At 48.0% G+C, this 26,624-nt stretch overlaps 1 protein-coding gene across 1 annotated transcript in view; it reads right to left on the reverse strand.

Moving 5' to 3' along the window:
• LOC105491165 (RP1 like 1) overlaps nt 1-10,468 on the reverse strand; it is a 53,607-nt gene extending 43,139 nt beyond the window's left edge. The window contains exon 1 of the mRNA XM_071068649.1: nt 10,319-10,468. The gene's annotated coding sequence lies outside the window, so the exon portion shown is untranslated. The remainder of the gene's footprint in view (nt 1-10,318) is intronic.
• Between the last annotated feature and the right edge of the window lie 16,156 nt (nt 10,469-26,624).

A 26,624-nucleotide genomic window follows, 5' to 3' on the forward strand; every position in this document is an offset into this window, starting at 1 on the left:
TCTGATGCTTCCTATGGGGTTCTAATGTACAGCCAGGGATGAGAATCGTATTTTACAACTCTGCACAAGTACAAGGGCTGTTATTACCAATAATGGTGAAAAATTCAGCCACATAATTTACTTTATACAACACTAACAACCAGTTTGACCAATTTTTAGCACTAATGATCACTTATTTTAACATTGTTTGACACTTCAGTGACCCCACTCACTGACCTCTTAAGTTTCTGTAATGTAGGACTGGGCCTGGTGGCTCATGCCTGTTATTTCAGCACTTTGGGAGGCTAAGGCAGGAGGGTCACTTGAGGCCAGGAGTCCAAGACCAGTTCAAGCAACATAGCCAGATCCCATCTCTACAAAAGATAAACACATTAGCTGGGCGTGCTGGTGCACACCTGTAGTCCCAGCTACTGGGGAGGCTGAAGTAGGAGGATCACCTGAACCCAGGAGGTTGAGGCTTCAGTGAACTATGATGGCCCCACTGCACTACAGCATGGCTACAGAGTGAGACCCTGTATCAAAAACAAACAAACAAACAAACAAAAATGTCTATAATGCCTCAAATTTTGGAAAGAATGAGGGACACAAAAGGAAAAGGTAAAAATGTAAATTAATTTTTATGACTCCCTTCTAAATTAGTGGTTTCCAAATGTCAGCCTTCAACACCAAATAGATCCTAATCACCACGGGCTGTTTTCCACATCACAGATGTCCAATATCACTTTGTAGAGCAGAGCCCAGCCCTTGGAGGGAGGATGGGAAGTCTGTCAGCAAGCACCCCGGTGACTCGGAAGCACAGTCAGGCTGCGGAATCGCTGCCATGGGCATGTCCTGCCAGGAGCAAAGGCCTCTGGGAAGAGAAGGAGTCACGAGGCAGCAAGCATTGGGCTTCCCTGGGCCTCCAGGTCCTCAACCAAACACACGGACACCTGCAAGTGACAGCACCAGTGCAAGCGAGTCCAGCCCTCCAGAGTCAATTAGGCCAGTCAGAAGGACACGCTCACCTGTCGGCCACCAGGAACCTCTGATCCCTGCACCAGGCCCCACGGGGCATGACAAGCATGGCACCTGACCTTTCTCTTCCTCCCTTTTGTCTGGGCCACCCTCCCCCTACAGAACGCCTCATCTCTTCAACCCCCTGTGAGCAGCCCTGCCCTCTCCATTCCTTCCCTCCGCAGGGGCAGACTGAGCGTCCCGCTGGTCACCAAGAGAAAAGGATAGACGCCGCCCCAGCACTTCCAAGCTTAAAGTGTAAGCTGGGAACACACAAGAACCAGGCTGCAATGGGAAGGGCAACAGGGTCCTGCGGGCATCGCCCACGAGGCTGCCAAGAGAGCCCGCTGTGCCGAGGACCTTGCATTCCCATGCCAACTTTGTCACCACACACTCCTGAGGGACACGCTATTCTATCTCCATTTTATGGTGGAGGACATGGAGGCTCAGAGGTTTAAACTACCTAGACTGATGCAGCGCTAGGGAGGGAGCTGGGGTTTCGCCCCAGAAGCAGACACCAGGGCTGGTTTTCTGAATTGCTGGAAGCCTTGTATGCTCTCCTAAGACCTCGACTTTCATTTAGGAGCCATTTAGGCATCTTAAATGCTAATGGGCATTTAGGATTTTGCCCATTATCAAAGCCCATGAGAGGATGGAGCCAGAGAAGAGGTGACGCAGGCCCTAGAAACACCCAGGGAATTCCAGGTCCCCAGTGTGGGCTCCAGATGGGGCAGAGGATAACACGTCCACTTGGCCCTCTGGACTCCCTGTCCCCTAGGAAGTGGTGTGAACGGAGGGGACCCAGCCAGCCCCTCTGAGGTCCAGGGCCTAGGCAGGGCCTCTCTTGCCCACACCCACGGGTGGCACACAAGCACTGAGGACAGCTGTAAACCAGTTCAGCCACCTACTAGCTACGTGACTTTAGGCCACTGACTTATCTGCTCCACGCCCTCCTTACAAAACAAGGATAATACTGCTTTCCGCGGAGAGGCCATGAAGATCACAGTGAAGATTAAACAAAGATGGGTATTAAAGGCCTATTGTGTGTCCCCAGCTCTTAGGTACTTGCAGTCCCTTTTCTCAAATGCCAACCTCCCCCCTTCAGTTGTCAGCTTCCTTAGGGGGTCGCTCCAGCGGAAGAAAGCCTCGCCCGAGGCCGAACCCCTGGCAAGGCAGTGCATGACCAACAGAGATCCATGAGGGGCTGTAAAGGCCATGCATCCTCATCCGGCCCCCAGGCTGGGGCAGCAGGAAAGAGCTGTCCCGCCTTCAGAACCCCTGTAAAAGTGGCCGCATTTCCACTGAGGCGCCACGGCAGCCCAGCTTCTCCCCCATCCAGCCTGCTCCGGGGCCTTCCTACAACGGAAAGTGGTTACAAGGCAACCAAGTACAAATCCTAATGAATGTCTGCCCTCTAACCTTCTTCCCAGGGAACATATCTGTGACAGCTGAGCCTGCTACGGTTGTCGTTGCTACTGTTCGGGTTTTTATTTTTTATTTGTGGTAAAGTACACTTAACAACATTGACCCTCTCAGCCATTTTTAAGTGTACAGGCCAGTGGCATTAAGCACATTTATTGTTATGCAACCATCACCCCCATCCATCTCCAAAACTCCTTCCATCACCCCGGGCTGAAGCCCTGGATCCTTTGCACACTCGATCCTCATTTCTCCTCTCCCCAGCCCCTGGCAACCACCATTTTGCCTTCTGCCTCTGTAAATCTGACGCCTCTAGGAACTTTACAAAAGCAGAATCGTGCGGTATTTATCCTTTTGTGACTGGCTTATTTCACTTAGCATCATGTCTCCAACGTTTTAACGTGTTGCAGCGTGAGTCAGCATTTCCTTCCTTTTTAGGGCGAATAATATTCGACCTCATGTATATGCCAGTGGTTTTGTTTATCCGTTCACTTATTGGTGGGTCCATGCATTATCTCTACTTTTTGGCTACTGTGAATAATGCTGCCATGAACAAGATGTACAAACAGCTTTTCAAGACCCTGTTTTCAATTCTTCTGGGCATATACCTAGAAGAGCAATTGCTGGATCCTATGACAATTGTACGTTTAATTTTTTGGAGTAACCTCCATTCTGCTATTCACAGCAGCCGCATCATTTTATATTCCCACCATGGTGCACAAGGAATCCAGATTCTCCACATCCTCGCCAGCATTTCTTATTTTCTGTTTTTTTTCTTTCTTTCTTTTTTTTTTTTTTTAGACAGAGTCTCCCTCCATTGTCCCGGCTGGAGTGCAGTGGTGCCATCTCGGCTCACTGCAACCTCCACCTCCTGGGTTCAAGCGATTCTCCTGCCTCAGCCTCCCAAGTAGCTGGGACTATAGGCATGTGCCACCATGCCCTGCTAATTTTTATATTTTTAGTAGAGATGGGATTTCACTATGTTGGCCAGGCAGGTCTCGAACTCCTGAACTCAGGTGATCCACCCGCCTTGGCCTCCCAAAGTGCTGGGATTACAGGTGTGAGCCACCATGCCTGGCCAATTTTCTGTTTTTGTTTTTGTTTTTTTTAATAGTACCTATTCTAATGGCTGCTATTGTTTTGCAGTTTACATTCCCAGTGCCCCCTTAGAGCTGCTCTGCTTATAAAGTGTCCTAGGCAAGTCTGACACACAAGTGGGCTTGAGACCCACAGCTCTGAAACCCAGCAGTTGCAGCGTGCGTTCCAGCACAGATCCGCTATGCGTTTCCAAGCTTTTAAAATAAACATCACGAGGAACAGTGGGGCAGGTCTGGGAATATGCCATCCAAGGCCCTGGGTTCTCTGTCTTCTTCGAAGTGGCCCCGTTCCCAGCATTTATCCTCCTCTATCCTGCGCATACCATCACTAGAGAAGCCCCTGATGGTCTCATCCTCACGGTTTCCCATGATGCTTCACAGGAGCTGCAAGGAAGCTTCAGGGCCAAAGACATCCACTGCTCAGGCAGGAGGGGCCAGCGCAGTGAGGGTGTAGGCCCTCCCCACCCAGCCCCACTTTCGTACAGAGCTTCAGGGCTACGCCTGAGCCCAGACAGGAGCCTTCTCTGTTTAATAAAAAACCTTGTAGGGGTTTTCCCTTCCTTAGAAAATTCCTGGATTCACCGCTCCAGTGGATTCGCAAAGCTCTCACAGAGGAGGAAGCGTGAGATTCAAACAACCCACAGACATGACTTTCTTCCAGCAAAACCGATTCTACTCTCAAGTCCTTCTTCATTCTCCTCTTCCTCTTGCTGACCAAAAGCTTGTACTCACGGCCATTAGAGTTTCTTTCTGAAGCACTCGGGCAAGTGTCGGGAGCCTACTCTAGGGACTAGGACTATGTTCAGTTTAAAAGGAAACACAGCACATGATAGCAAGGCTTCAGCCTTCATCTGTGAATCCTCAGGATCAAGGACTTTGCCTGAGAAATACTGTGGCCAGCTGAGTCCCGCTGGCTGTGGTCTCACTGTGACCTGCTAGACCACAGCCTGCCCCAGCCAGCACAGGAGGCTGCTCGATGGTGGGTTGCTGTCCCTGGGTCCCAGAGAGCTCAGTGTTCTCTTGGGAAGGCTCACAAATACCTATTTAAGAAGCTTCTGGCCAGGTGCGGTGGCTCATGCCTATAATTCCAGCACTTTGGGAGGCCAAGGCAGGTGGATCACTTGAAAGCAGGAGTTCGAGACCAGCCTGGCCAACATGGTGAACCCCATCTCTACTAAAAATATTAAAAATTTAGCTGGAAATTCTACTGGGGCCCCTTTCTGGCTGTGCTTCGGGCTCCAGGACAACACATGGGATTACAGATGTGCAAGCAATTTCCTGATGCCCGTGATTCTCCCTGGAAGAAACAGATAGTAGATGCGGCTGATACTGTTGGCTGCCTCCCCTTCAGCCACTCCTGCACCACCTCTTTCTTGCTGTCACAAGTCTGTTTGGGTGGCCTGCAGTTGGTGGGCCCCTCTCAGCCACAGGGGTTGAACATGAGCTGGCCTAAGTCAATCAAGCAGTTCCATCCCCTCATTGTAGGGCACGTGATCCAACCCTGGCCAATGAGAGGATTCTGAGAAAGTGCTTTCATCCATCAAGAGAGACATGAATTTGAAACTCATCTCTTCCTGCTTCTGGGGATTGTCATGTGTGTGTGGAATGCTGGGTGCTGCTGCAGCCCCCACGTGATCATGAGGAGCAGGCCAAGAGAACCCCAGAGTCTCTACTCATGAAGCCAGAGAGTTAATCAACCCCAAATTTCCCTGCCTCTGGACTTCTCGTTAGGACAACAAACCCCACATTCTTCAAGCCACTTTTAGCTGGGAATTTTGTTTCCCACAGGCAGAAGCATCCTAGCTGGTAATAGTCTCCCAAAATACAGCTTTGACCAAAGGGGCCAACGAGACACAAAGCGGCGTCAGCCAGGGTGTTAAATGCAAACTTGCGTTATCCACATCTATGATAATGAGCTGTCACGTGACCAAGGCTGGCACACCAGTGGACCCAGTGGCCCTTCTGTCACATTGGGGATGCAGAAACTGAGGCTTAGGGCAGTCATAAGAGCAAGCCTCTGTGGTTCTTTTTTTTTTTTTTTAAATTGAGAGGGTGTCTCGCTCTGTCATCCAGACTGGAGTGTAGTGGCATGATCTCAGCTCACTGCCAACCTCTGCTGCGCAGGGTTCAAGTGATTCTTCTCCTGCCTCAGCCTCTCAAGTAGCTGGGACTACAGGTGCATGCCACCAGAACTGGCTAATTTTTTTTGTATTTTTAGTGGAGACAGGGTTTTGCCATGTTGGCCAGGCTGTTCTCGAACTCCTGACCTCAGGTGATCCACCTGCCTCGGCCTCCCAAAGTGCTGGGATTACAGACATGAGCCACCACGCCCGGCTGACTCCATAGTTCTTTACACTTTACAAAGTGCTTTTATGTAGATCATCTTACTTAATGTTTATAAAAATTGCCATTACTATCCCCATTTTATAGGTGAGCAAGTGAAAGCTAATGGGGAACGTTAAGCCACTAATAGCTATAGTGTTTTATGGTTTGCAAAGTGCTCTGGGATAATTTGTCTAATTATCACCTTGAGGTCTAGTCTGTAAGGTAAAGGTTAATAAATCAGGAAGCAGGCTCAGAAGGGGCAACTGACTCTGCCAAGCTCCGCTAAACTCCAGGGCTGTTCTATCAATACTAGAGGTTCTCACAGCGTAGGTCTTGGGCCGTCAGCCTCAGCCTGGACTGGGAACTTCTTAGAAATGCAAATTACCTGGGGGTGGAGCCCAGCACTTTGTGTTTTACCAAAACCTCCAGGTGATTCTGCTCACACTCACATTTGAGGAACGCTACAGTGCTTTCTGTGATTTTTCTAAAATGACCTTGCCAGGTGAATCTGGGGCCTTGGTCAAGGACCAAGTGCTCTTTCTAGCACAGCAAATTTATGCTAAACTAAAAAATAGTGTGGAACCCAACCACAGAAATAAAAGCTATGCTCAGACTGGGCGTGGTGTCTAACGTCCGTAATCCCAGCACTTTGGGAGGCTGAGGTGGGCAGATCACAAGGTCAAGAGATTGGGACCACCCTGGCCAACACGGTGAAACCCCATCTCTACTAAAAATACAAAAATTAGCTGGGCATGGTGACACATGCCTGTAGTCCCAGCTACAGGAGGCTGAGGCAGGAGAATCCCTTAAACCCGGGAAGCAGAGGTTACGGTGAGCCAAGATCGCACCTCTGGACTCCAGTCTGGCAACAAAGCGAGACTCCGTCTCAAAAAAAGAAAAAAAAAAAAGTTATGCTCAGAGCTATTGTTCCACTACTGTAAAATCTCGAGGCATACAGTACACAGTCATGCACCACACAATGGCATTTCTGTCAATGACAGACCTCATCAATGACAGTGCCGCATGAGATAATCATGGTGCTGCCTATACAGCTGTGCTATATTTTCAGTCTTTTATACTGTATCTGTACTGTCTCTTTTCCATGTTTAGAAACACAAATATTTCACATCGTGCTGCAATTGCCTGTCGTACTCAGTATAGTACCATGCGGTACAGGTTTGCAGTCTTGGAGCAATAGGCTACAGTGTAGGGCCTGAGTGTGTAATAGACAACACCATCTAGTTCTGTGCAAGTACACTTTATGATGTTCGCACAAGCACACAGCTGTCTAACAACACAGTTCTCACAATGCATTCCCATCATGAAGCTACACATGACTCCACTATAAATAAAAGACTGTCCTTCAGGGTTGAAGGAAATTATTTTAGGATCAAGAAGCAGGGACTGGCCTGGCGTGGTGGCTCAGGCCTGTAATCCCAGCACTTTGGGAGGCTGAGGTGGGCGGATCACGAGGTCAGAAGATGGAGACCATCCTGGCTAACACGGTGAAACCCCGTCTCTACTAAAAATACAAAAAAATTAGCGGGGCGTGGTGGCGGGCGCCTGTAGTCCCAGCTACTAGGGAGGCTGAGGCAGGAGAATGGTGTGAACCCGGGAGGCGGAAGTTGCAGTGAGCCGAGATCACACCACTGCACTCCAGCTTGGGCGACAGAGTAAGACTCTGTCTCAAAAAAAAAAAAAAAAAAAAAAGCAGGGCCTGTAATATGATACACATCACAGAGTGGACTCATAGAACTTAGAGCCCCAGCTAACAGTCCGGCTGACAATATAGATATCCATCCACAAGGGCTGGGGGCCTGTTCAGAAACTGATCCATCATGAGTGGTGGAGAGAAAGCGGATTATACATGTAGATCTCCTGCTAGGCACCACACACTTGACGAATGAGATGTCATCTAACTCATATATTCCTTCCTGCTGGGTATAACCAGCCCCACAGTATCTTAAAGAATCTGGGACTTGGAAAGCGTCAATGAGTCGCCCAAGGTTCACGTAGCCAGTGAGTGGTGAAATCACTCTTTGAACGAAAGTCTGATTTTCTCCAAATTCTAAATGTTTCTGGCTACCTCATTTTAGAATTGATCCTTCTGTATTGAAGAAAAAAAAGAAAAAAAAAGCCTTCAAAGCAGCCCACATCTGAACACCAAGGTTGCATCTGCAGCCTGAGGGTGGCCGGCTCTCCACGTTGAGCCCACGTCCCCCGCTGGTTCCCTATCTCCTCCCATCCTCCACGCATACTGCCCTTCCTGAAGGTCATCATGCTCACTTCTGTAACTAGCACAGTGCCTAGCAGAGCGCTGAATAGATCAGGTGTCCAGCTAATGTTACCTAAAGTATTTTCACACATTAATGTTGGAGGAAGGCTTCGGTCTTTGGGGATCGACGACATCCCAGGGAGTGCCCAGTGCCTCAGGCCACTGTTGGACAAATGAACTCCTGGTCTGAGGCAGCGTGAAAACTCTTTTTGTTCCTGTGTGGTTGGATTGTATCAGCCCAGCACCTTCAGCAAGCCACAGAGTGGTTGCTCAAGAGCTATTGTTGACAGATTGATTTACTGACTAATTTATATGACATACTTATTCAGTGACACAGGTCTCTTGGAGGGAGTTCAGAGGAAAGTAACCAAGATGATTAAAGGATTGGAAAATGTGTTTTACAGAGGAAGGTTACAGGGACGGGTTATTTAACTTGGAGCTGAGAAAGCTGTTGAACGCTGCAAGCACAGGCCATCGAGCTGGAAAGAACCGGAGGCTTGTTTAGTCCAACCCCCTTGATTTCCACCTAAGAGACCAAAACCCAGAAGCAAAGGAGCAGAGAAGTCTATCGCCAGCCACAGGGGGTCTGTGCTTTGTGACTGCAGGTCCAGGCATCCCTCCAAAACACCAGGTGTCTCCCTCCAACACACACACACGTACACACACACACCAACACATGCATCACATGCACACACACACACACACACACATCACATGGGCACACACACACCTGTGCACACATGCACACTCATGTGCACACACACACACAAACACCCCCACACATGCATCACATGCACACACACACATCACGTGGGCACACACACACCTGTGCACACATGCACACTCATGTGCACACACACACACAAACACCCCCACACATGTATCACATGCACGCACATCCATATACACATGCACATTCATGTACACACACCCATACCCACATCACATGTGGATACACATACCTGTACACACATGCACACTTACGTGCACACCCACCCCCCCACACACACACATTAAGCACAGAGGTGCAAAAAACGGCAACCAGCTCTTCTTGTCCCCTGCTGTTAGAAGAGAGCAACAGGCCTGTCTGAGGTCACTAGAATTTGTAAGAGGATTTCTGGAAGATGTTTATATAACCGAGAGGGTACATAAGGAATGGTGTGGAGTGCCCAACTCGAAGGTGTGTTCTCACCATCTGAGATGCGTTTCTGGGCTGTGCACCTCCCCCAGGGAAGGAGTCCTGGTGCCTTCCCGCGACCTCCTCCAAGCTTTCACTGTGTAGCAGCTGGGGAGGGAGCCTGGGGCAGGGGGATGAGTTGGCTGTGGGGCATGCCCCATGGGGAAGTACAGAGCTGAGGCACAGGGACAGTTAGCCGCAGCCGCGCTGGACCTGGTCTGAGGAACCCAGTCTGGGCCATGGATCTCTGTTCACTTGCCCTTGGAACCACCAATCTCCCCTAAGCCTCAGTTTCTCCACCAGAAAACTGGGACAGGAGACTGGCACTTGCCCGGCCGCTGGGGGTATGTTATTACCACAAAAAGAGCAGACCCTGGTTTGATTTTGTGGCCCTTCCATGACTTCATCTGTCCGGGTCCAGTCTCTTCTGCAGAAATGGGCCCGGGATGCCAGCCTTGACGCTGGGTAGAGAAAATTCAGTGACCTCATTTATAGGGACCTTCCACGCCCCTTCCTTGCCACTCTCTCTTTTTTGCCCTGGATCTTCAGAGATTCTTGAAGTCTGGGTCCTCTAAGAAGCAAACTGGACCTCTCCCCAGAACCTGCTCCCACCCCAGCCGACCCCACCCTGCAGGAGTCAAGGGGCAGCGGCCCACCTCTCCCTCCTCTCCAAGAGCCCCAAGAACTCCTCGGGAGGGATTTCTCCCTCTCTGGCTCCGGCGACTGCATTGCTCACCCTCCAGGTCCAGGTGGGAGAACCAGACAGGCTGTGATACTAACATCCTGTAAATCAACGAGCAGAAACCTGCAGCTCCACTGCGCCGTGTTTAAACATGATCTGCTCCCAAACAGCCCAGCAGGCCTTGCAGAACAGACCCGATCTTGCGTCACCACAAGCATCCTGTTCAGAACATCCCTCCCAGGCTCTCAGGCTGAAACGCCTCCCCACTTGCTGCGACTTCCCAGAGCCAAGGCGCTCTGCCCCTCGGGTGGCTGGCTGACCCTGTGGGACACAGGCAGCTGCTGACTCACCGTCCTCCAGGGAGAACAAGGGCATGGCTCAGCTCCCCCGAGCCCCTAAGCCTCAGGGGGACGTCCTTCGGAGGAAAGTCAGGCCAATGTGGACACCGCCTCCTTCCCTGCCACTGGCTCAGCCCCCCTGGGCCGCAGGGCTGGCCACCCTCCTCCGGACAGTCCTCGCGGCCACTCTCCTTGGCCTGAGAGCCTGAGGCCCCAGTCCCCTGGGCAGGAGCCCAGCCTCCTGAGCTCCAACAGATGGTCCATTTGCACAGAGACCTGCCACCCTGGCCACTCTCCCCAGAGGGAGCTGGATTATGGCAAACCCAAGAGGATTAGTGCGGGAGGCCATCTGCAGAGAGGATAATTAGCTTAGTGGGGTTACACGGATTGTTCCTGGCCGTCTGCCCAAGGGTACACTTGTCAAGACTGTTAAACACAGCCTGGGGGCTTGCAGAGGAGCCCTCTGAACACCAGCAACTCCCACCGTGTTCCAGCCATCTGGGTGGGCCATGGCAGGCCTGCAGGATTGGGAGAGCGCCCTGCCCACTGTGGTACTGGGCAGGAACTCCAGGTCCAGAGTGGGGGACACCAGGGAAAAGGTGGGAAACTGTTTTCCATCTCCCAGAAGAAAGCAGAGAAGGAAACACGACGATATTGCATCGGACAGGAGGCAGCACATGAAGGCCCAAAAGAAGCAGCAGAGAAGTCAACCCGTCCTCAGCTGTTTTCTCCGCCAAAGTCGAACAGCAGCTTCCCTTCGGAGGGCCCTCCTTCTTCATTTCAGACAACAGGGATCATTTTGGTTTTAGGTTGGCAGCGCCTATGGGGAACCACGGGAGCCTGGAATTTTCAAATCAACTCTCTTGAAGGGCTGGAAATTTGTTTTTTGTTTTTTGTTTGTTTAGAATACATGTTTAGGTGCAGGGCTGCCTGGAGGCAGGGGACAAACTGTGACTTCCAGTCTGGCAGTTTCCTCTTTCCTCCCTAGAAATTAACTAGGTGGAAGGGCAGCCTGTGGAAGTTGTGGGGACTCAGGATGTGTTGCCATCAAGAGGCAAAGATTTAGTGTATGTGTTGTCCGCATTGAACTGATCGGTTCCACAAATGAAATCACTTAAGGCTGGCTTCTGGCCAACAGACATGGCAAGTCAGTCCCAGTGATCAGATGTGCGTGGATGTGGGCTCTGGGGTGCAGACCACACTGTAGGTGAAAGATAGGCTTGCCCAGGTAATTGTAATAAGTTAGCACAAGCATCGTCAAACACAGTAGTGATCAGCTGAAGTCCAGATGCTTCATGCAGAGCACAGAATACAAGCAGCACAAAGGCATTTCAGATGATGTATGTTTGGTTCACATGTATTGAGCACCTACCTGCAAAGTGTACAGCAGTCATTGCTATTCAGTGAATGCCAGTTCATCCAAATCCATGAACAAGCATAGAGTGGCAATAAAACATTTCACCTAGCTTCTTTTCCCCAAGGGAATGTGGGAAAACATTGTAAGTAAAGGGAAAATATAATCTGTTCACTGTCCACACTTATAAAGTAAGGAGAGTATACTTAGTGGCCTCAAAGTGGGGTTACCGCATATTTTATCAGCTAAACCAAGGCACTTTGGGGGAGTGAAACAGGACATTATCAATTTCATCTGGAAGACAGGAGTAAACTGCAACAGTCCCCAGGCAATTAGGACCCAGAGTTACCTTACCTCCAAGAATGACCAAGTGTAATATCTCTGATTTTGTGGGTTGCATGGTCAAATAGCCTTTGTACTACAGAGAACCTACTTCAATGATTCAAAGCTGCAAGACAGTAGCTAGAACTTTTGAACCTGAGCCTCAGAGGTCTTTGTACCAACCAATAAGAGATTCATGGCTCTATGTTTCCCAAACACCTACTATGTTCCACCTGCCCTCTTAGCCACTACTGAATAGGCAAAGAAACCTCAGAGAAGCCAACATCAAATTGGAGCCGCAAGAGATAAGCCAGCAAGTCAAATACCAGTCCTAGACTTTGACAACCCTTCTGAGTGGCTGAAAGCAGAACATGTAAAGTGACTATTATTGACAGTAAGTGCTATAAATATTCCAAAGCTGGAAAGCCTGTCATGATTGGAAGGAGGACACCATTCTTGAAGGATGAAAAGGAGAGGGCATTCTGATCCAGATGAAGCAGTGTATCTGTGCATGAATTTATACCCTCTGCTCCAATTTCATAGCCATGAGGGACCAAATGAAACAAAGGAACAACAAAAAGATATAACTAGGGTTTCCCCCTATACTCCCCAAAAGGCAAACATCTCTATTGCCCAAAATTAGAAGAAAAGCACAAAGCAGTGAGTAGGGCTGAGACCGCAGGCTGGTTGGGCTCCTGCATAGCTTTCAGACACAGAAGCTGTAAAAGGGAATGCTGACCCCTGTGTGGGGGCATGGCTTTATGATACTAGATGTCTGCTGGTGGATCAGGGGTTGCCCACGGATCACGTGGCAATGGTTGAAGACATTTTTGGTTGTTTCAGCTGGAAGGGGGAGTGATACGAACATCCAGTGGATAGAGGCCAGGGACACCGCTAAACACTCTGCAATACACAGGACAACCCTCTGTATAACAAAGGATTACCCAGCCCCAAATGTCAGCAGTGATGAGATTGAGAAACCCCAGTTTATAGGAAGCCATTGGTATAATACACATAAACTATCTGAAATATATTTGTGCTACTCATATTCTGGACTCTGCATGAAAAATCAGGACTTCAACTGATAAGTACTGGGTTTAATAACCTTTATTCTAACTTATAAAAATTACCTGGTTTCTAAGAAGCCATTGGTATTATAAGTAAGAGGAATCAAAAAGATTCAGCTGCATGGCTGGTGACCGGGTCTAGAATATCCCCCAATATATTTGTAGAAGAAGAACTCCCAAAATGTCACTAGGAGACTCAGTTCTGACTAGGGAACTGCATGAGGGCTGCCACAAAACTACTACCCAGGGAGGGTAGCAGACAGAGGGGGAGAGAAAACAGAACAAAAGCAAACCCCCTACTGTAGGTGAGCCTGAAACCAACATTTAAAATCACATGACAAACATGATGTAAAGAAAGACAGTCAACAAAATCAGCAATGAGAACATGAATTCACTCGAAATGAAACTAATTTCATGGGATGGTCTGACAAAGACTTAAAATGTGCCTTATCTGGAGATAGAGAGGGGTAGACAGGAGAGCTCTGGAGGAGAAAGGCTTCATAATTATCATACAGCAGCCACTGTCTAGAGTTTCAAAAACTGTAGGCGGTAGGTATTATCATACCACTTTCTATGTGAGGAAACCGAGTCATGGAAATGAGAACTAATTTCCCAGGGTCATTTGGCCGGTATGTGGCAGAGCCAGAATTTGGGTCTAGGCAGTTTGGCAATGGCCTCCACGCATCTCATCAATACACTGTGCTTTGGGTAGAGAGAACAGCATAGCCCCAAGAAGGTATTTTATTAAAGATATAAGAAAGAGAATGAAGCATCAAAAAGGGAATGGAGAGAGAAGAGTCAAGAAGTAGGCGGGTACAGCAGTGTGAAAACAGGCTAAGCGTGTTTGCAGGGTGTGGGAATGGTAACCCAGCCGTGGTTGCTGAGACACCCAGGAGAAGAAAAGGGAAATGGCACCAGTTCTTGGCAGTGCAGGGAGCCCTGGTGGCCTTCAAGAGAGCTGTTCAGTTGAGAGGAGAGGGCAGAAGAGAGACTATAGGTGAGAAGGTGGTGGGGAAATAGAGGCAGGAATTACAAATCTTTTGTTTGGGAAGTAGCCAATGCAAGGCGGGAAAGAAACAAGATGGTAGCCAGAGCAGGCAGCCTGTGCCTGCCTAGGGACAGAAGGAAGCGGCCAGTGATGGGGAGAGACTGAGGATGCAGGAGGGAGGAGACAATGCAGGTCCTAAAAAGGTGAGAGGAGGAGCCACAGCTTGTCACTGGGGCCTAGTTCCCGGGACCGGTATGTAAACCCAGCCACGGGGCATTTACGCACTGAGTAAGAACTACAGTGGGCTCCATATCACCTGGCACAGCCCAGGACAATGCAGCCTCTGGACCGTCACTTCCTCGGCTGTTCTCAAGGGAATTCTGCCACCACAGCCCCTCCTAGGGATGGGCTGGTTTTCCACAAACTGCCGCTGCCAGGCCATCATTCTCACACGTGGGCACAGCCCCTCCTTCCTTCAAAGGGCACACCCCCCTGTCAGGTTCCACCACCATTGGCAGCTCCTTGCTGCTGTTGTCCTCGGACCTCATGGACTCACTCCCTCATTCATGAGGAGTTTGGCACCTGGCCGTGCAGAATCTCCCTTTCCATTTTAGAAATGCCACTGTTCCTTGATGCCCCTATGTCTGTGTGGCACCCAGCCCACAACCTGGCCTCAGATCCCCTCAACCCAACACCCTCCATCCACACTCCAGCTCACCAACTCACTCCCCATCCATTCCCCAGGCTTTATCACGCAGATGTGACCAGCTCTAGAAGCCTGAACTCAAAGAGCTCAGTCTCAGGCCACTATCTCCTACGCTTACAGCTCTCTCCTCTCCCGCTCTCAGCACAGGACTGCCCGGTAGCCTTTCAGCCATGCTGCTCCCATGCTTTCTCCTGCTTCCCGGCTCTACCAAGGCTCTCTGCCTAGCCCCACTCTCATGGGACACACTTCACACACTCTCTTGCAGATCAATGCAACGACCTACCTTCCTCTCCTCCACTGCACTAGTTGGAAGCTTCTGGAAGAATTTGCTCACTTCTGTGGATTTAAGTTACTTCAAATTCACGGTCTCAGCATTAACTGAGACTTTGATTCATTTCCTCCATGTTTTTCTCATTCCCTGGTTCAGTCTTCGATGCTCTTTTCAAGGTTTCTCTCATTCTCTGGTCAGGTCCAGCCCTCACAGTTGCTACTCCAAATCTTCACCAGCTTCCCCGAGTCACCGTCTCCATGGACCTTTGGGCAGGATAATAGGAGGTGAGCTATTATTAACATTGTTCCTCTGCTAGTTGCAGAGGAACAGCAAATCTCCCTGAAAGAAGCTGCTCTGTGTCCTGTTATAGTTCTGTCTCTATGATTGCCTTTACCCAGACACCACAGTAAGCAACATTCTGCAGTCACGTGAGCTCACATTGACTTCAACAGGAAATCCACCAAGTCTTTACTGCAGAGCTGAGGTGGCTGCTGTGGTTGAATTAGGAGTTTTGTCTTCTTGTTGCCATCTGGATTCTTCGCTTTCCTCCCCCTCCGCACCCCTCTTTACTCCTGGATGGGAAAGATGCTCATTTTTCTCCTCCTTACTTTTGAGAAAGCTCCCAGCTGCAGGCAGCCAGGCCATGCATGAGTGGCCTCTACAGGGCGCCATCAATGGGGGTGTGGCTCACAGGACCCCTCGGAGCTCCCCGCTGGACACAGCTCCCCAAGTGTCTGATCTCTAAGGCCAGACCAATCCTGGAATGAGTGGCAGGGCTTTAGAACAGTGCTTCTAGAAGGAATTGCAGCTAACAGTGAGTTGTGGGCAGTTTGTTACCTACACAAAATGGGATAAGGACAGACATCGTGGGTATGCATTGAGAAACTTAGAACAATTTGACTTTGTGGTGATATCCAAGTGCAAGGACGCTTGGCTCACATTTTGTGTGTCTAATACATTTTTAATAATTCCTTTCATTGTATTCTTTTAAGTACTGACCGACAATAGATTCACCATTTTTAAACCCAACAAATAGGTTCTTCTTTCCCAGGTGTCATTGGAGAAGCACATATCTGCCCTGGGAGCCATCATGTCTTTCCCCTTTCTTTGGAGGGAGCCACCAACCTGGCTCACACCTTTACAAGGCTGGCACCCACACTGCAGTCGGCTTCGGCTCCCATAACACAGGACCACAGACCGGGGGCTTAGATAGCAGAAACGTATTTCCTCACAGTTCTGGAGTCTGGAAGTCCGACTTTAGGGTGTTGGCAGGGCTGGTTTCTCCGGGAACCTCGCTCCTGTCCTGTAGACGGCCGTCTTCTCCCTGCGTCCTCACATGGCTGTCCTTCTGTGAGTGTCTGTTTCCTAATCTCCTCTCTTTGTAAGGACATCAGTCCTATGGGATTAGGGCCCTTCCCATATGACCTCATTTTACCTTATTTACTTCGTTAAAGACTCTGTCTCCAAATACAGTCACATTCTGAGGAATGGGGGTTAGGACTCCAACATGTAAGTTTGGGAGGACATGATTCCCCCCTCACACCATGAGTTCACACACTCAGGGCCCTGTCCTCCCAGCTTTTCATCCTCTCTGTGTGACTCCCACAGTCCCCAGCAGCTCAGCTCTCCCCTTTCAACAGAACCACAGATAAGAGCGGACTCGAGAACCTGGGCTCATTTCCGAAGTGCCCGACCAGTTGTAACCTGGTAAACCCCCAAGGCTGCTGCTCGCCAAATTACTATCATCAGGGGATTCTTTCTTTCATTAATTCAACAAATATGGATCTGGTTTTTGCTTATGTGTCTGATACTGTTCTAGGCACAAGAGATACCAAATAAACATGCAGTGTTCTCACGGGCTAAGGTTCTGGGTCTCCAGTTCTTCCTTTCACCTCTCAGGCTCCCAGGATCGCTCCCTCCTTTCCAAAGACTGCTTCAGGCCAACCCTCCCCAGCCACTGACCTCCCAGCCACGGCCTCCCCTCCAGGAGAGGCCTTGACCGGAACTCCTCCAGCCAGTGTGCCAGCTCTCCCAGGCATACAGAGGACAGGTTTTGATGAACTTAAGTTTCCATGTGGGTCTGAGTACTGCAGGGCCACTCTTGGAATCACTGGTGTCCTGTTCTCTACAGATGAACTTCCAAACCTCTGTAGACCCACCCCCGCCTCCACAATGACTTCATCTCTGCTCTGTTTTGTAAAGTGGAAATCAGACTGAGGTCTCTCTCTTTTCAGAGATTCAGGTAAACAGGCTCCAGCCCCATCTTAGTGGATAGGGAACTTGGCATCTCTCCACAGATCCCTGGGGGCATTTGGGGGTTAACGCTTTCACCTAGTTAGAACCAAGTCTGGTTTACTATGGCCAAATTTCTCGTCTATCATCTGTTGGGATTAGGAAAGGCAGCTGAGGTTAGCTCACAGCCCTGCAACGGAGGACCTTTGGGGGTGACCAGTATGCAGCCCTGCACACCAAGCCCTCAGGCTCAACCCTCCGTACATTGAGGAGTGTCCTGGTAGCATCTTCCCTGAAACTCCCTACTGCCTCCACTTCACTCTTGCCTCCAACCTCTTCACTAAGAGCCCTAACTCCCCACCTCTCCTACCCTCCTAGTGTCCTGCCACATCTCTTTTCCAACCAACATTTCCTTATCTCCAGGCAGAAGGTCGATGCCACTGTGGCAGAGGGTGTTGGCTGTCCATGTGACTTCTCTACCTCCTTCCTGACTGGAGAAGCTACTTCTGTCCAGATATTGGAGGCTCACCCCTTCTTACATAGAGCCCTGAGCCAGCACTGGCTCCAGGAATCACCCACAGCCATCCTTCCCCAACCAAAGAAGCTATTAAAAACAAACTAAAAACCAAAGCTATTAAAACAAGCCATTAAAAAGAAACTATTAAAAACAAAAGACTCTCGCCGGGGTGCATGCCCTAGCGCTAAAGCTCACTTCCACACTGCACTTTCCCGCACTAAAGTGAGGGTGGTGCTAGGGATGGCTCCTCTCAACCTCCCCCCACCGCCCACCTCTTTGCCCACCTCACCATTGGTCCCATCACCCTCCCACTTGCCCTGACTCCAGACACAGTGATTCCCCAGCCAGCCCCAGGTAGCTCATCTCCTCTCTCTCTGCCAGACCCTCAGTCCCCAGTTAGTCCTGCTCTATGTCAGGTGCAGAGTCACCTTTTGCAGCCAGCTGTCACATCTGGGTCAGGGCCCACCTCTCCTCCATCCCAGTCCCCTGAGGGTTCTGTCTTCACATTCCAGGTGCAGGCTGGTGACATGGTGTACTCCTCCCTTGTCCTGGGAGCTCTGGACACTCGCCTGGGTGCTTTCATTCGACAAATACATTGGAAGGGTCAACTCCATGCCAGGCACTGCTCTGGGCACAGGTCCCCGCAGGGAGCAAAGCCAGGACCCTGCTTTCCTAAGTAACACCCTAGTGGGGAAGACAGACACAAAGTAAACCAGTCCAGGGCAAGGGGTACCCTGCTGGGGAGGAGGATGAAGCTGGATGGGGAGGTGAGAGGAAGGGGAGCTGTTGCAGAGGCGTGCTGGGAGGATGCAATCTGAGGATGTGACATTGGATGAAGGCTTGGCCAAAGTGAGCTGGCCAAGCAAGCACCAGTGTTCTGGACAGGAGAAAAAGGCACAAATGCATGAGCAGGAACACGCCCACAGCATGGAAAGTCCAGCAGTGGGGATTCAGCAGAGGAGATCACGCCAGATGGTGCCGGAAGTCAAGGCAGCGTCATATAAGCCCTCACAGGCCATCTCTGTAGCTCATGCTCTTAGCAGTGTGGCTACTGTTAAGGGCTCAATAAACATTTGTTGAGTGAGTGAATGAATGAACGCCTGCTTTGAAGCATGCTTAGGTTGACTGTGTCCTGAAAATGGCCTTTCTGGACTGTTTATCTTCCCCTTGCCACCTCCAGGGGCCTGGGCTTATGGTAACCTGGGAGCAAGGCCTATGTTCTGGCTGCTCCTTCCCCAGAGAAATGAAGGTTGCCGACCTGTCTAACAAGCTGCGAGCTCACAAGTCCAAATTGATGTTCTGAGAAAGTGTCCACCATGGGGTAGACTCGAGTTTCAGCACGATGATTTGTCCCTGATGGGAGTTCCTTTTACGCTAATGAGAAGGCTTCCCAGCCCCCACCCCCATGCTCCCACCCTCCCCCAGTCCTGGAAAAGTCTCCCAAGATGACGGCCTGACTGTCCCTTTCTCAGGGATCTGAGAGGAAGTAGGAGGTGCAGCTCACATGGGTGACAAAAGGAGACATCCTGAGGCCTCAACACCCCCACTTCCTGGCTCTGGCAAATCACTTTACTTCTGTGAACGAGAGCCCCTTGCTGCCTGGGCCACCTCACAACCTCATTTGACCCAACCTGAGCCAAAGCAATTCAGGCCTATAGCACCTAGTGCAGTCATGTGGAAACCTAAGCCCAAGCAACAGCAGCTCAACCCAAATGTGGGTGCTTCCTTCTCATACATCATGGAAAGTCCAAGAGTTAGGAATCAGTGACCAGTGCAGCAAGCCTTGGCTGTCACCAGGGACCCCGGGATGGGATGCCCATTCGTGTGCTTGCAACATGACTGCCAGAGCTCCAGCAATCATCCCAGCATTCCCTGCTGTAGGAAAGAAAGGGATAAAGGGTAAATGGGCTTCCCAAAGCCCAGAAAAGCTGTCAAGGATCATGTCACATGACTAGTCCAATCTGCAAGGGAGGCACCGAAATGTCCTTTTTTTTTTTAACAGTGTACATTGCTGTTGGCACCGCCCCACACGCACACAAAATGGGAATTCTCTTGTAAAAGGACTAGGAGAGAACAATACTGGATGGATCACAAGCAGTGCCTGCCACAATCCACCCTCTGGAGTGACCCTTCAGCCATAAACATCTTTTTCATATTCACCTACAATTGGCCCTTCCACTAAGGAATAGACAGGGTCTCTGGGAAGGCTCTCCTCTCTATCAAGTCTAGATGTGGTCCTTGTAGTTCTAAAAAGTCAAAATCGAAGAGTCTGTGCCTAGCATGTCCCACACACAATGGCAGAAAAGGAAGGGAACTGTAGTAAAAACTTCCTTCAAGAAAAGAGAACTGGCCAGGCATGGTGGCTCACACCTGTAATCCCCACACTTTTGGAGGCCAAGGCAGGCAGATCAACTGAGGTCAGGAGTTTGAAACCAGCCTGGTGAAAACCCCATCTCTACTAAAACTACAAAAATTAGCTGGTCATGGTGGCAGGTGCCTGTAATCCCAGCTACTTGGGAGGCTGAGGCAGGAGAATCGCTTAAACCTGAGACGCAGAAATTACAGTGAGTGGAGATTACACCACTGCACTCCAGCCTGAATGACAGAGTCAGACTCCATTTCAAAAACCAAAACAACAACAACTATTAAAAAAAAGAGAGAGAGAGAGAGAATAATGGGAAACACTCAGCAGTCACTGGGCCATGACAATTATCAAATACTCTTGAACAGAAATAATGAGGGATCTCTGTCTTGGCAATGGATTACATTCTTTGGTTAAAACCAACCTGGCCAATTTGGCTCCAGCTTCTGGGTGAATCTCCCTTAAGCATTAGTCCTCCATTGCTTTTTCTCTGGAAGGTTCCTCTTGGTCTATTATAAAGCTAGCCCGGTCTTCCTAGTTTTGTCTCAGAAGAGTGTTTGGGAGGATAACCTTCTTTATAAATGCACAGCTTTTAAAGCCTACCTCTTATTCATTTGGGTTTCAAGGTTCTCAAATAGTTTCAGAGATTTAAGAGTTAAAGGATGTTGAGGGTCAGGTTGGGCTTTCTATAGTGAAATGGTTCTCTCAAAACTTAGTTCACTTTAGTTGTAATTGCTTCCAGTTGATTTCATGCAAGTAACACGTGGAACCAAAGATCTTATCCAGGCATAATTTTTAGGGCTGAAGCTGCTTGTCTTTTACTTATTGGACATAGCCACTGTGCAATCCCCCATTCCCTAGCACTTAAAATATAGCTACCAACTTGAGGTAATTTCTAAACCAATAAGCTCAAGCTAGAAGGTTAAAGCCTATCTTTGCCAGAAGACCATTGCTTTGTCTGATGAGATAGCTCCTTTATCCCACTGTGGCTGCCATTTTGAAATCACTACTTACACATTGTTCAATTTGGGATATAGAAGCAGCTGGGCTGCGCTGATCCTGCAGGACTCCAAATTGTAGTGTTCTCCTCTGTACACTTATGTTTATAGCAGCTTATGCACAATAGCTAAAAGGTGGAAGCAACCCAAGTGTCCGTTGATGGAGAGGTGGATAAACATAATGTGGTAAATACATACAATGAAATATCATCCAACCTTTAAAAAGTAGACAATTCTGACACATGCCACAGCATGGATGAACCTTGAAGACATGATACTAAGTGAAATAAGCCAGTCACAAAAGGACAAATGCTGCATGATGTGTGAGTACTGCAAGCACTCACTTATATGAGGTCCCTACAGTAGTCACATTTATACAGACAGAAAGTAAAATGGGAATTGCCAGAGAATTGGGAGTTAGTGTTCAATGGGTACAGAGTTCTAGTTTGGGAAAATGAAAAGAGCTCTGAAGATGGGTGATGGTGATGGTTGCACAACAATGTGAACGTACTTAATGCTATAATACAGCACATGTAAAATGGTTTAAATGGTACATTTTATGCTATATTTATTTTGTCACAATTTTTAAAAGTCATCTTAAACAACATATGAACAACAAAAATTGTAGTGATTTCAGTCAATATAGATTACAGATCACAGGTAGAGGATGTGTCTTCTAGAAAAGCAGTATTTGGCCAGGCATGGTAGCTCGTACCTGTAATTTCAACACTTTGGGAGGCTGAGGTGGGAGGATCACATTAACCCAGGAGCTCCAGACCAGCCTAGGCAACAAAGTGAGACCTCATCTCCACAAAAAACAGAAAATTTAAAAACATCAGCCAGGTTTGGTGTCATGCTTGTGTGGTCCCAGCTACATGGAAGGCTGAGGCAGGAGGATTGCTTGAGTCCAGGAGGTTCAGGCTGCAGTGAGCCATAATTGCACTACTGCACTCTAGCCTGGACAACAGAGCAAGATCTTGTCAAAAAAAAAGAAAGAAAGAAAGAAAAGAAAGAAAGGAAGGAAGGAAGGAAGGAAGGAAGGAAGGAAGGAAGGAAGGAAGTATTTCTATCTATTTCTGCTTGCAGACTGTCCCACCCTAGTCCAAATTTATTTATCTGTCTCTGAACTTAACTGCTAGCAATCTGGATTCTTCCTACCATATTCTGCAATGCTACAGCCTTGGTTAGTGTGTGGTACATGATCCAAGGTACAGCAGGTGACACAGTTTTTAAAAATGTTTTCAAATGCATCACAAGGTCACTAGCTTTTAGTCTGTAATGTTTGATATATCAATATTTCTCTACCTACCTTCTTCATTCAGTCCCTGTCAAATATTAGCTTCTTTCACTTATGGCACCCCACTTCTGGTACCATAGTCATAAGTTAGGAGATGTTAGAGCTGTGAGTACCATGACTTAAGTATGGTGGCTTAAACATGAAAGGGTTAGTTTTTGTCATCTGATGAGAAGTCCAGGTATAGTCACTGCTGGTATTGGCTCAGTGTCCCATGGTGTCAAGGTCAAGTCCTCTCTGATTAGATTGGTCTTTTCCCTTATGATCCTAAATATGTGCTGAGGCCTCAGCCATAGTGCCCATGTCCCAAGTAGGAAGAGAAGCAGAAAAAAAGGCAAAAATGTGTGTCCCAACTGGGAATACTCTTCCTAAAAATCTCTCCTGATATTCCACCTAAGAAGTCCTGCTTATATTGGGAGTAATTTTATCATAGGACCACTCCTAGCCAAAATAGAGGCTGAGGAAGGTAGCTTTTGGCTGAGCCTATTGCTCTACCTGCCTCTCCTCCACAAACTATCAGGGTCCATTAGGAAGACAAAAGTAGAGAGTAAATATTGGAGGACATAAGCATTCTTTGTATCTTCACTAAAGAAACTCAGGTTCGGCCGGGCGCGGTGGCTCAAGCCTGTAATCCCAGCACTTTGGGAGGCTGAGATGGGGGGATCACGAGGTCAGGAGATCGAGACCATCCAGCTAACACGGTGAAACTCCGTCTCTACTAAAAAGTACAAAAAACTAGCCGGGCGAGGTGGTGGGCATCCGTAGTCCCAGCTACTCAGGAGGCTGAGACAGGAGAATGGTGTGAACCCGGGAGGCGGAGCTTGCAGTGAGCTGAGATCCCGCCACTGCACTCCAGCCTGGGTGACAGAGCGAGACTCTGTTTAAAAAAAAAAAAGAAAAGAAAAGAAACTCAGGTTCTCTTGACACCATAAGCCAACATTTCCCAGCTGATCTGTCCACTGTCCTATTAGACTGCTTTCACCTTTTCCTTGGTCATTCTTAGTAGATAGAAATACTGTTTTGGGTTGCTTTATTATTTTATGTATTTCCTTTAAATTTAAATATGTTGTATTTGTAAACAAAAAGTTACTTGTAAATAAAAAGTTACTTGTGCCATATAAGTCCCTTAGGGCAGTATATCAACTAGGGTCCTCCAGAGAAGAAAGCCCAGTGGGATGGATAGATTGATAGATTGTAGAAAGATAGATGATTGACAGATAGTAGTTAATTGATGGATAGATAATTGATAGATAATAGTTAATTGAATGTTAGATGCTAGATAGATAGATGATATAGATAGATGATAGAAAGAGAGATGATAGATGATTGATAGAAAATAGATAATTGATGGATAGATGATTGATAGGTAGGTAGATAGACTGTAGATAGATAGGTAATAGATGATGGACAGATAATAGATACATAGATGGATGATAGATGATGGATAGGTAGATAGATGATAAATGATGGATAGGCAGGTAGATAGATAGATAATAGATAATTAGGAGATTTATTTTAAGGAACTGAATTGGCTTGTATGATCACCTTAGCTGGCAAGTCCAAAATCTGTAGGGCAAGCTTGCAGGCTGGAAGCTCAGGATGAAGTTGATGCAACAATCTTGAGGCAGAAATGTTTCTTTTTCATGAAATCTCAAATTTTTAAGGCCTCCTTTGAGGCAGAATTTTTTTTTCCAGGAAACCTCAATTTTTGTAAGGCCTCCAATCAATTGAAGGGCTGGAAAAAATTGAGGTTTCCTGAAAAAGAAATATTTCTGCCTCAAGACTTCAGCCTTACTCACAATATTGTGAGCAATCTCCTTAACTTAAACTCAACTCATTATAGATGTTTACCACATCTGTAAAATACCTTCACAGCAACATCTTGATTCATGTTTAATTAAATTCCTGGGTATGACAGCCCAGTCACATTGACACATGCAACTGACCATCACAGGCAGGTAACATGATACAGATGAAGCAGCACTAATACCAGATCAGAGGCTTCAGTTAGAATCCTGACTTGATACCTGACTACTGATGCCCCCTTTGTTTCTCTGAACCTCATTCTGTTATCTGGAAAAGTTGAGGGCTTGGGCGAAAGGATCTATGTGCTCGCTTCCAGATGGAATACTTTCAGATAATGTGACCATCCCAATATACCTTCTTATACTTCCAGCATCCAAGCTCACGTCTTAGCAGGGGCTCAATGATGATGACAATGAAGATGATAAAAACCGTATTGACGACGATAATAATGATAGAGAATAAAAAGGGAAAAATTAAGGTCAAATCTTGCATGCAACCAAGGATAGTCAAAAATCCTTATTGTATAGATGATTCTTGTAGCTTGAAGCAAGTGGTGAAGTAAACTCTGCTTTAGCACTAACTAGAAGCCTAAATGTCAAGCCCTACCTGGAAAACTCCTGAATCCTGCATCAGGGTTGATAGTATGGCCAATTGCTAAGATTAAGTGATTTTTGCACAAGATATTTAACCCCTCTATGCTCAATTTCATCATATATCAAATGGGAATGTTAATAATTATATTCATCTTATAGAACTGTTGCAAGGATTAAAAGAGATAATGTATCTGAAGCTCTTGAAATAGAAATATCTACTAACAAAAAACACTCTTCACTGTTGTTTTGTAACTCTGTGAGGTTTTTATTTCATTTTTATTACCAGACAGTCCGTTAGGATAGGTAAACTGAGATCCAAATATTCATCCCACACACAGTAAATGGGAAAAGACACCACAGATGCCACTGAGCTCAAGCCTGCCAGGCCATGTGACTTTTGCATGGCTCTCAGGAGAGATTTGAGAATGGCCATGTTTCTTTAGCAAGAGAACATTGGATGTGGCCAAAATGAGTCAAGAACATAGGTGGGCTCTGTCCATAACCAGTTGTTGCCATCGACATCACTTTGTGATTCTTTTGATTATTCACCAGTAAACTTGTACTGAGTCCCAGTCACCATCCAGGCCTGCAGTGGGCACCAGGGCTCCAGACGTGACTAAGACATTGTCCATGCCCTTGCAGGACCAGCAGGCTATAGGGGGAAGCCACCATTCAATCAATACACAAAGCGCAATGTCGTGAGAGCCATGACAGAAATGAGCACAGCCATGCAACACACAATTGTGCCTACTATGTGCCAGGTATGTACAGCGATAAATAACACAGTGATAGATAAAACAACATGCCCTCTTTGTCTTACAATCCAGGAGAAAGCAGCATTAAAACAATCATCTACATGAAATGAAAAAATTACAACGTGCAAAGTGCTACCGGGGGTACATTTAGTGCTACAAGAGCACATGACAGGGACTCAGGAAAGATTTCCTTGAAAAAGGGATGATTAAGCTGAGACATGAAAAACCAGAAAGAGTTATCTAGATAGCAAGGGAAGAAAGAGCATTCCAGGGAGAGAGGACAGCAGGCAAAGTCCTGGAGGGAGCGTGGGTGAAGCCAAGGCCAGTGGGCGAGAGGCCAGTGTGGGCTGGAGAAGAAAGAAGGTCACACAAGGCTGGACAGCCACATGAAGGCCTTGGGGCTTATGAATGAGCAGCCATGGAAGGTTTGGATGAAAGAAATTAACATAGTCTAGTTTCATATACGCATGTATCTGTGTGTGTAGAGAAAGGGGAGAAGGTGTAATTTACATAAAATAAAATTCAGAGATCTGAAGTGAGACGTATATATACCAGGGTAACCACCTCCTGAAACACGATGCCACACAGCAGCACCCTATCGAGTGCTCTTGTCAATACCAGTCCATAATTAGATTTTTTTTTTAGTTACCTCTGGCAACAGTGTGGAGAATGGATGGTGTAGGTGTGGGGGTGGGGGCTGGCAAGAAATGGCAATGAACTCTACTTGGGGTGGCAATGGGTTACAGAGAAGAGAATGGGCTCAATAAATGTTTAGGAGGCAGAGTTCCCAGAGCTTCAAGGCAGCTAGAAAGGAGTGAGGGCGAGGAGTCAAGAATGAGGTCTAGTCCGTCGGGCATGGTGGCTCACACCTGTAATCCAAAAGCTTCTGGAGGCAAGGCAGGGGGATGGCTTGAGGCCAGGAGTTTGGGACCAGTCTCGGCAACATAGTGAGACCCCGACTCTACAAAAAAATTAAGAATAATTATCCAGGCATGGCAGTGGGCACCTGTAGTCCCAGACACTTGGGAGGCTGAGGCAGGAGGATCACTTGAGG

Source organism: Macaca nemestrina, chromosome 8 (genome assembly GCF_043159975.1).
Source record: "Macaca nemestrina isolate mMacNem1 chromosome 8, mMacNem.hap1, whole genome shotgun sequence".
NCBI lineage: Eukaryota > Metazoa > Chordata > Mammalia > Primates > Cercopithecidae > Macaca > Macaca nemestrina.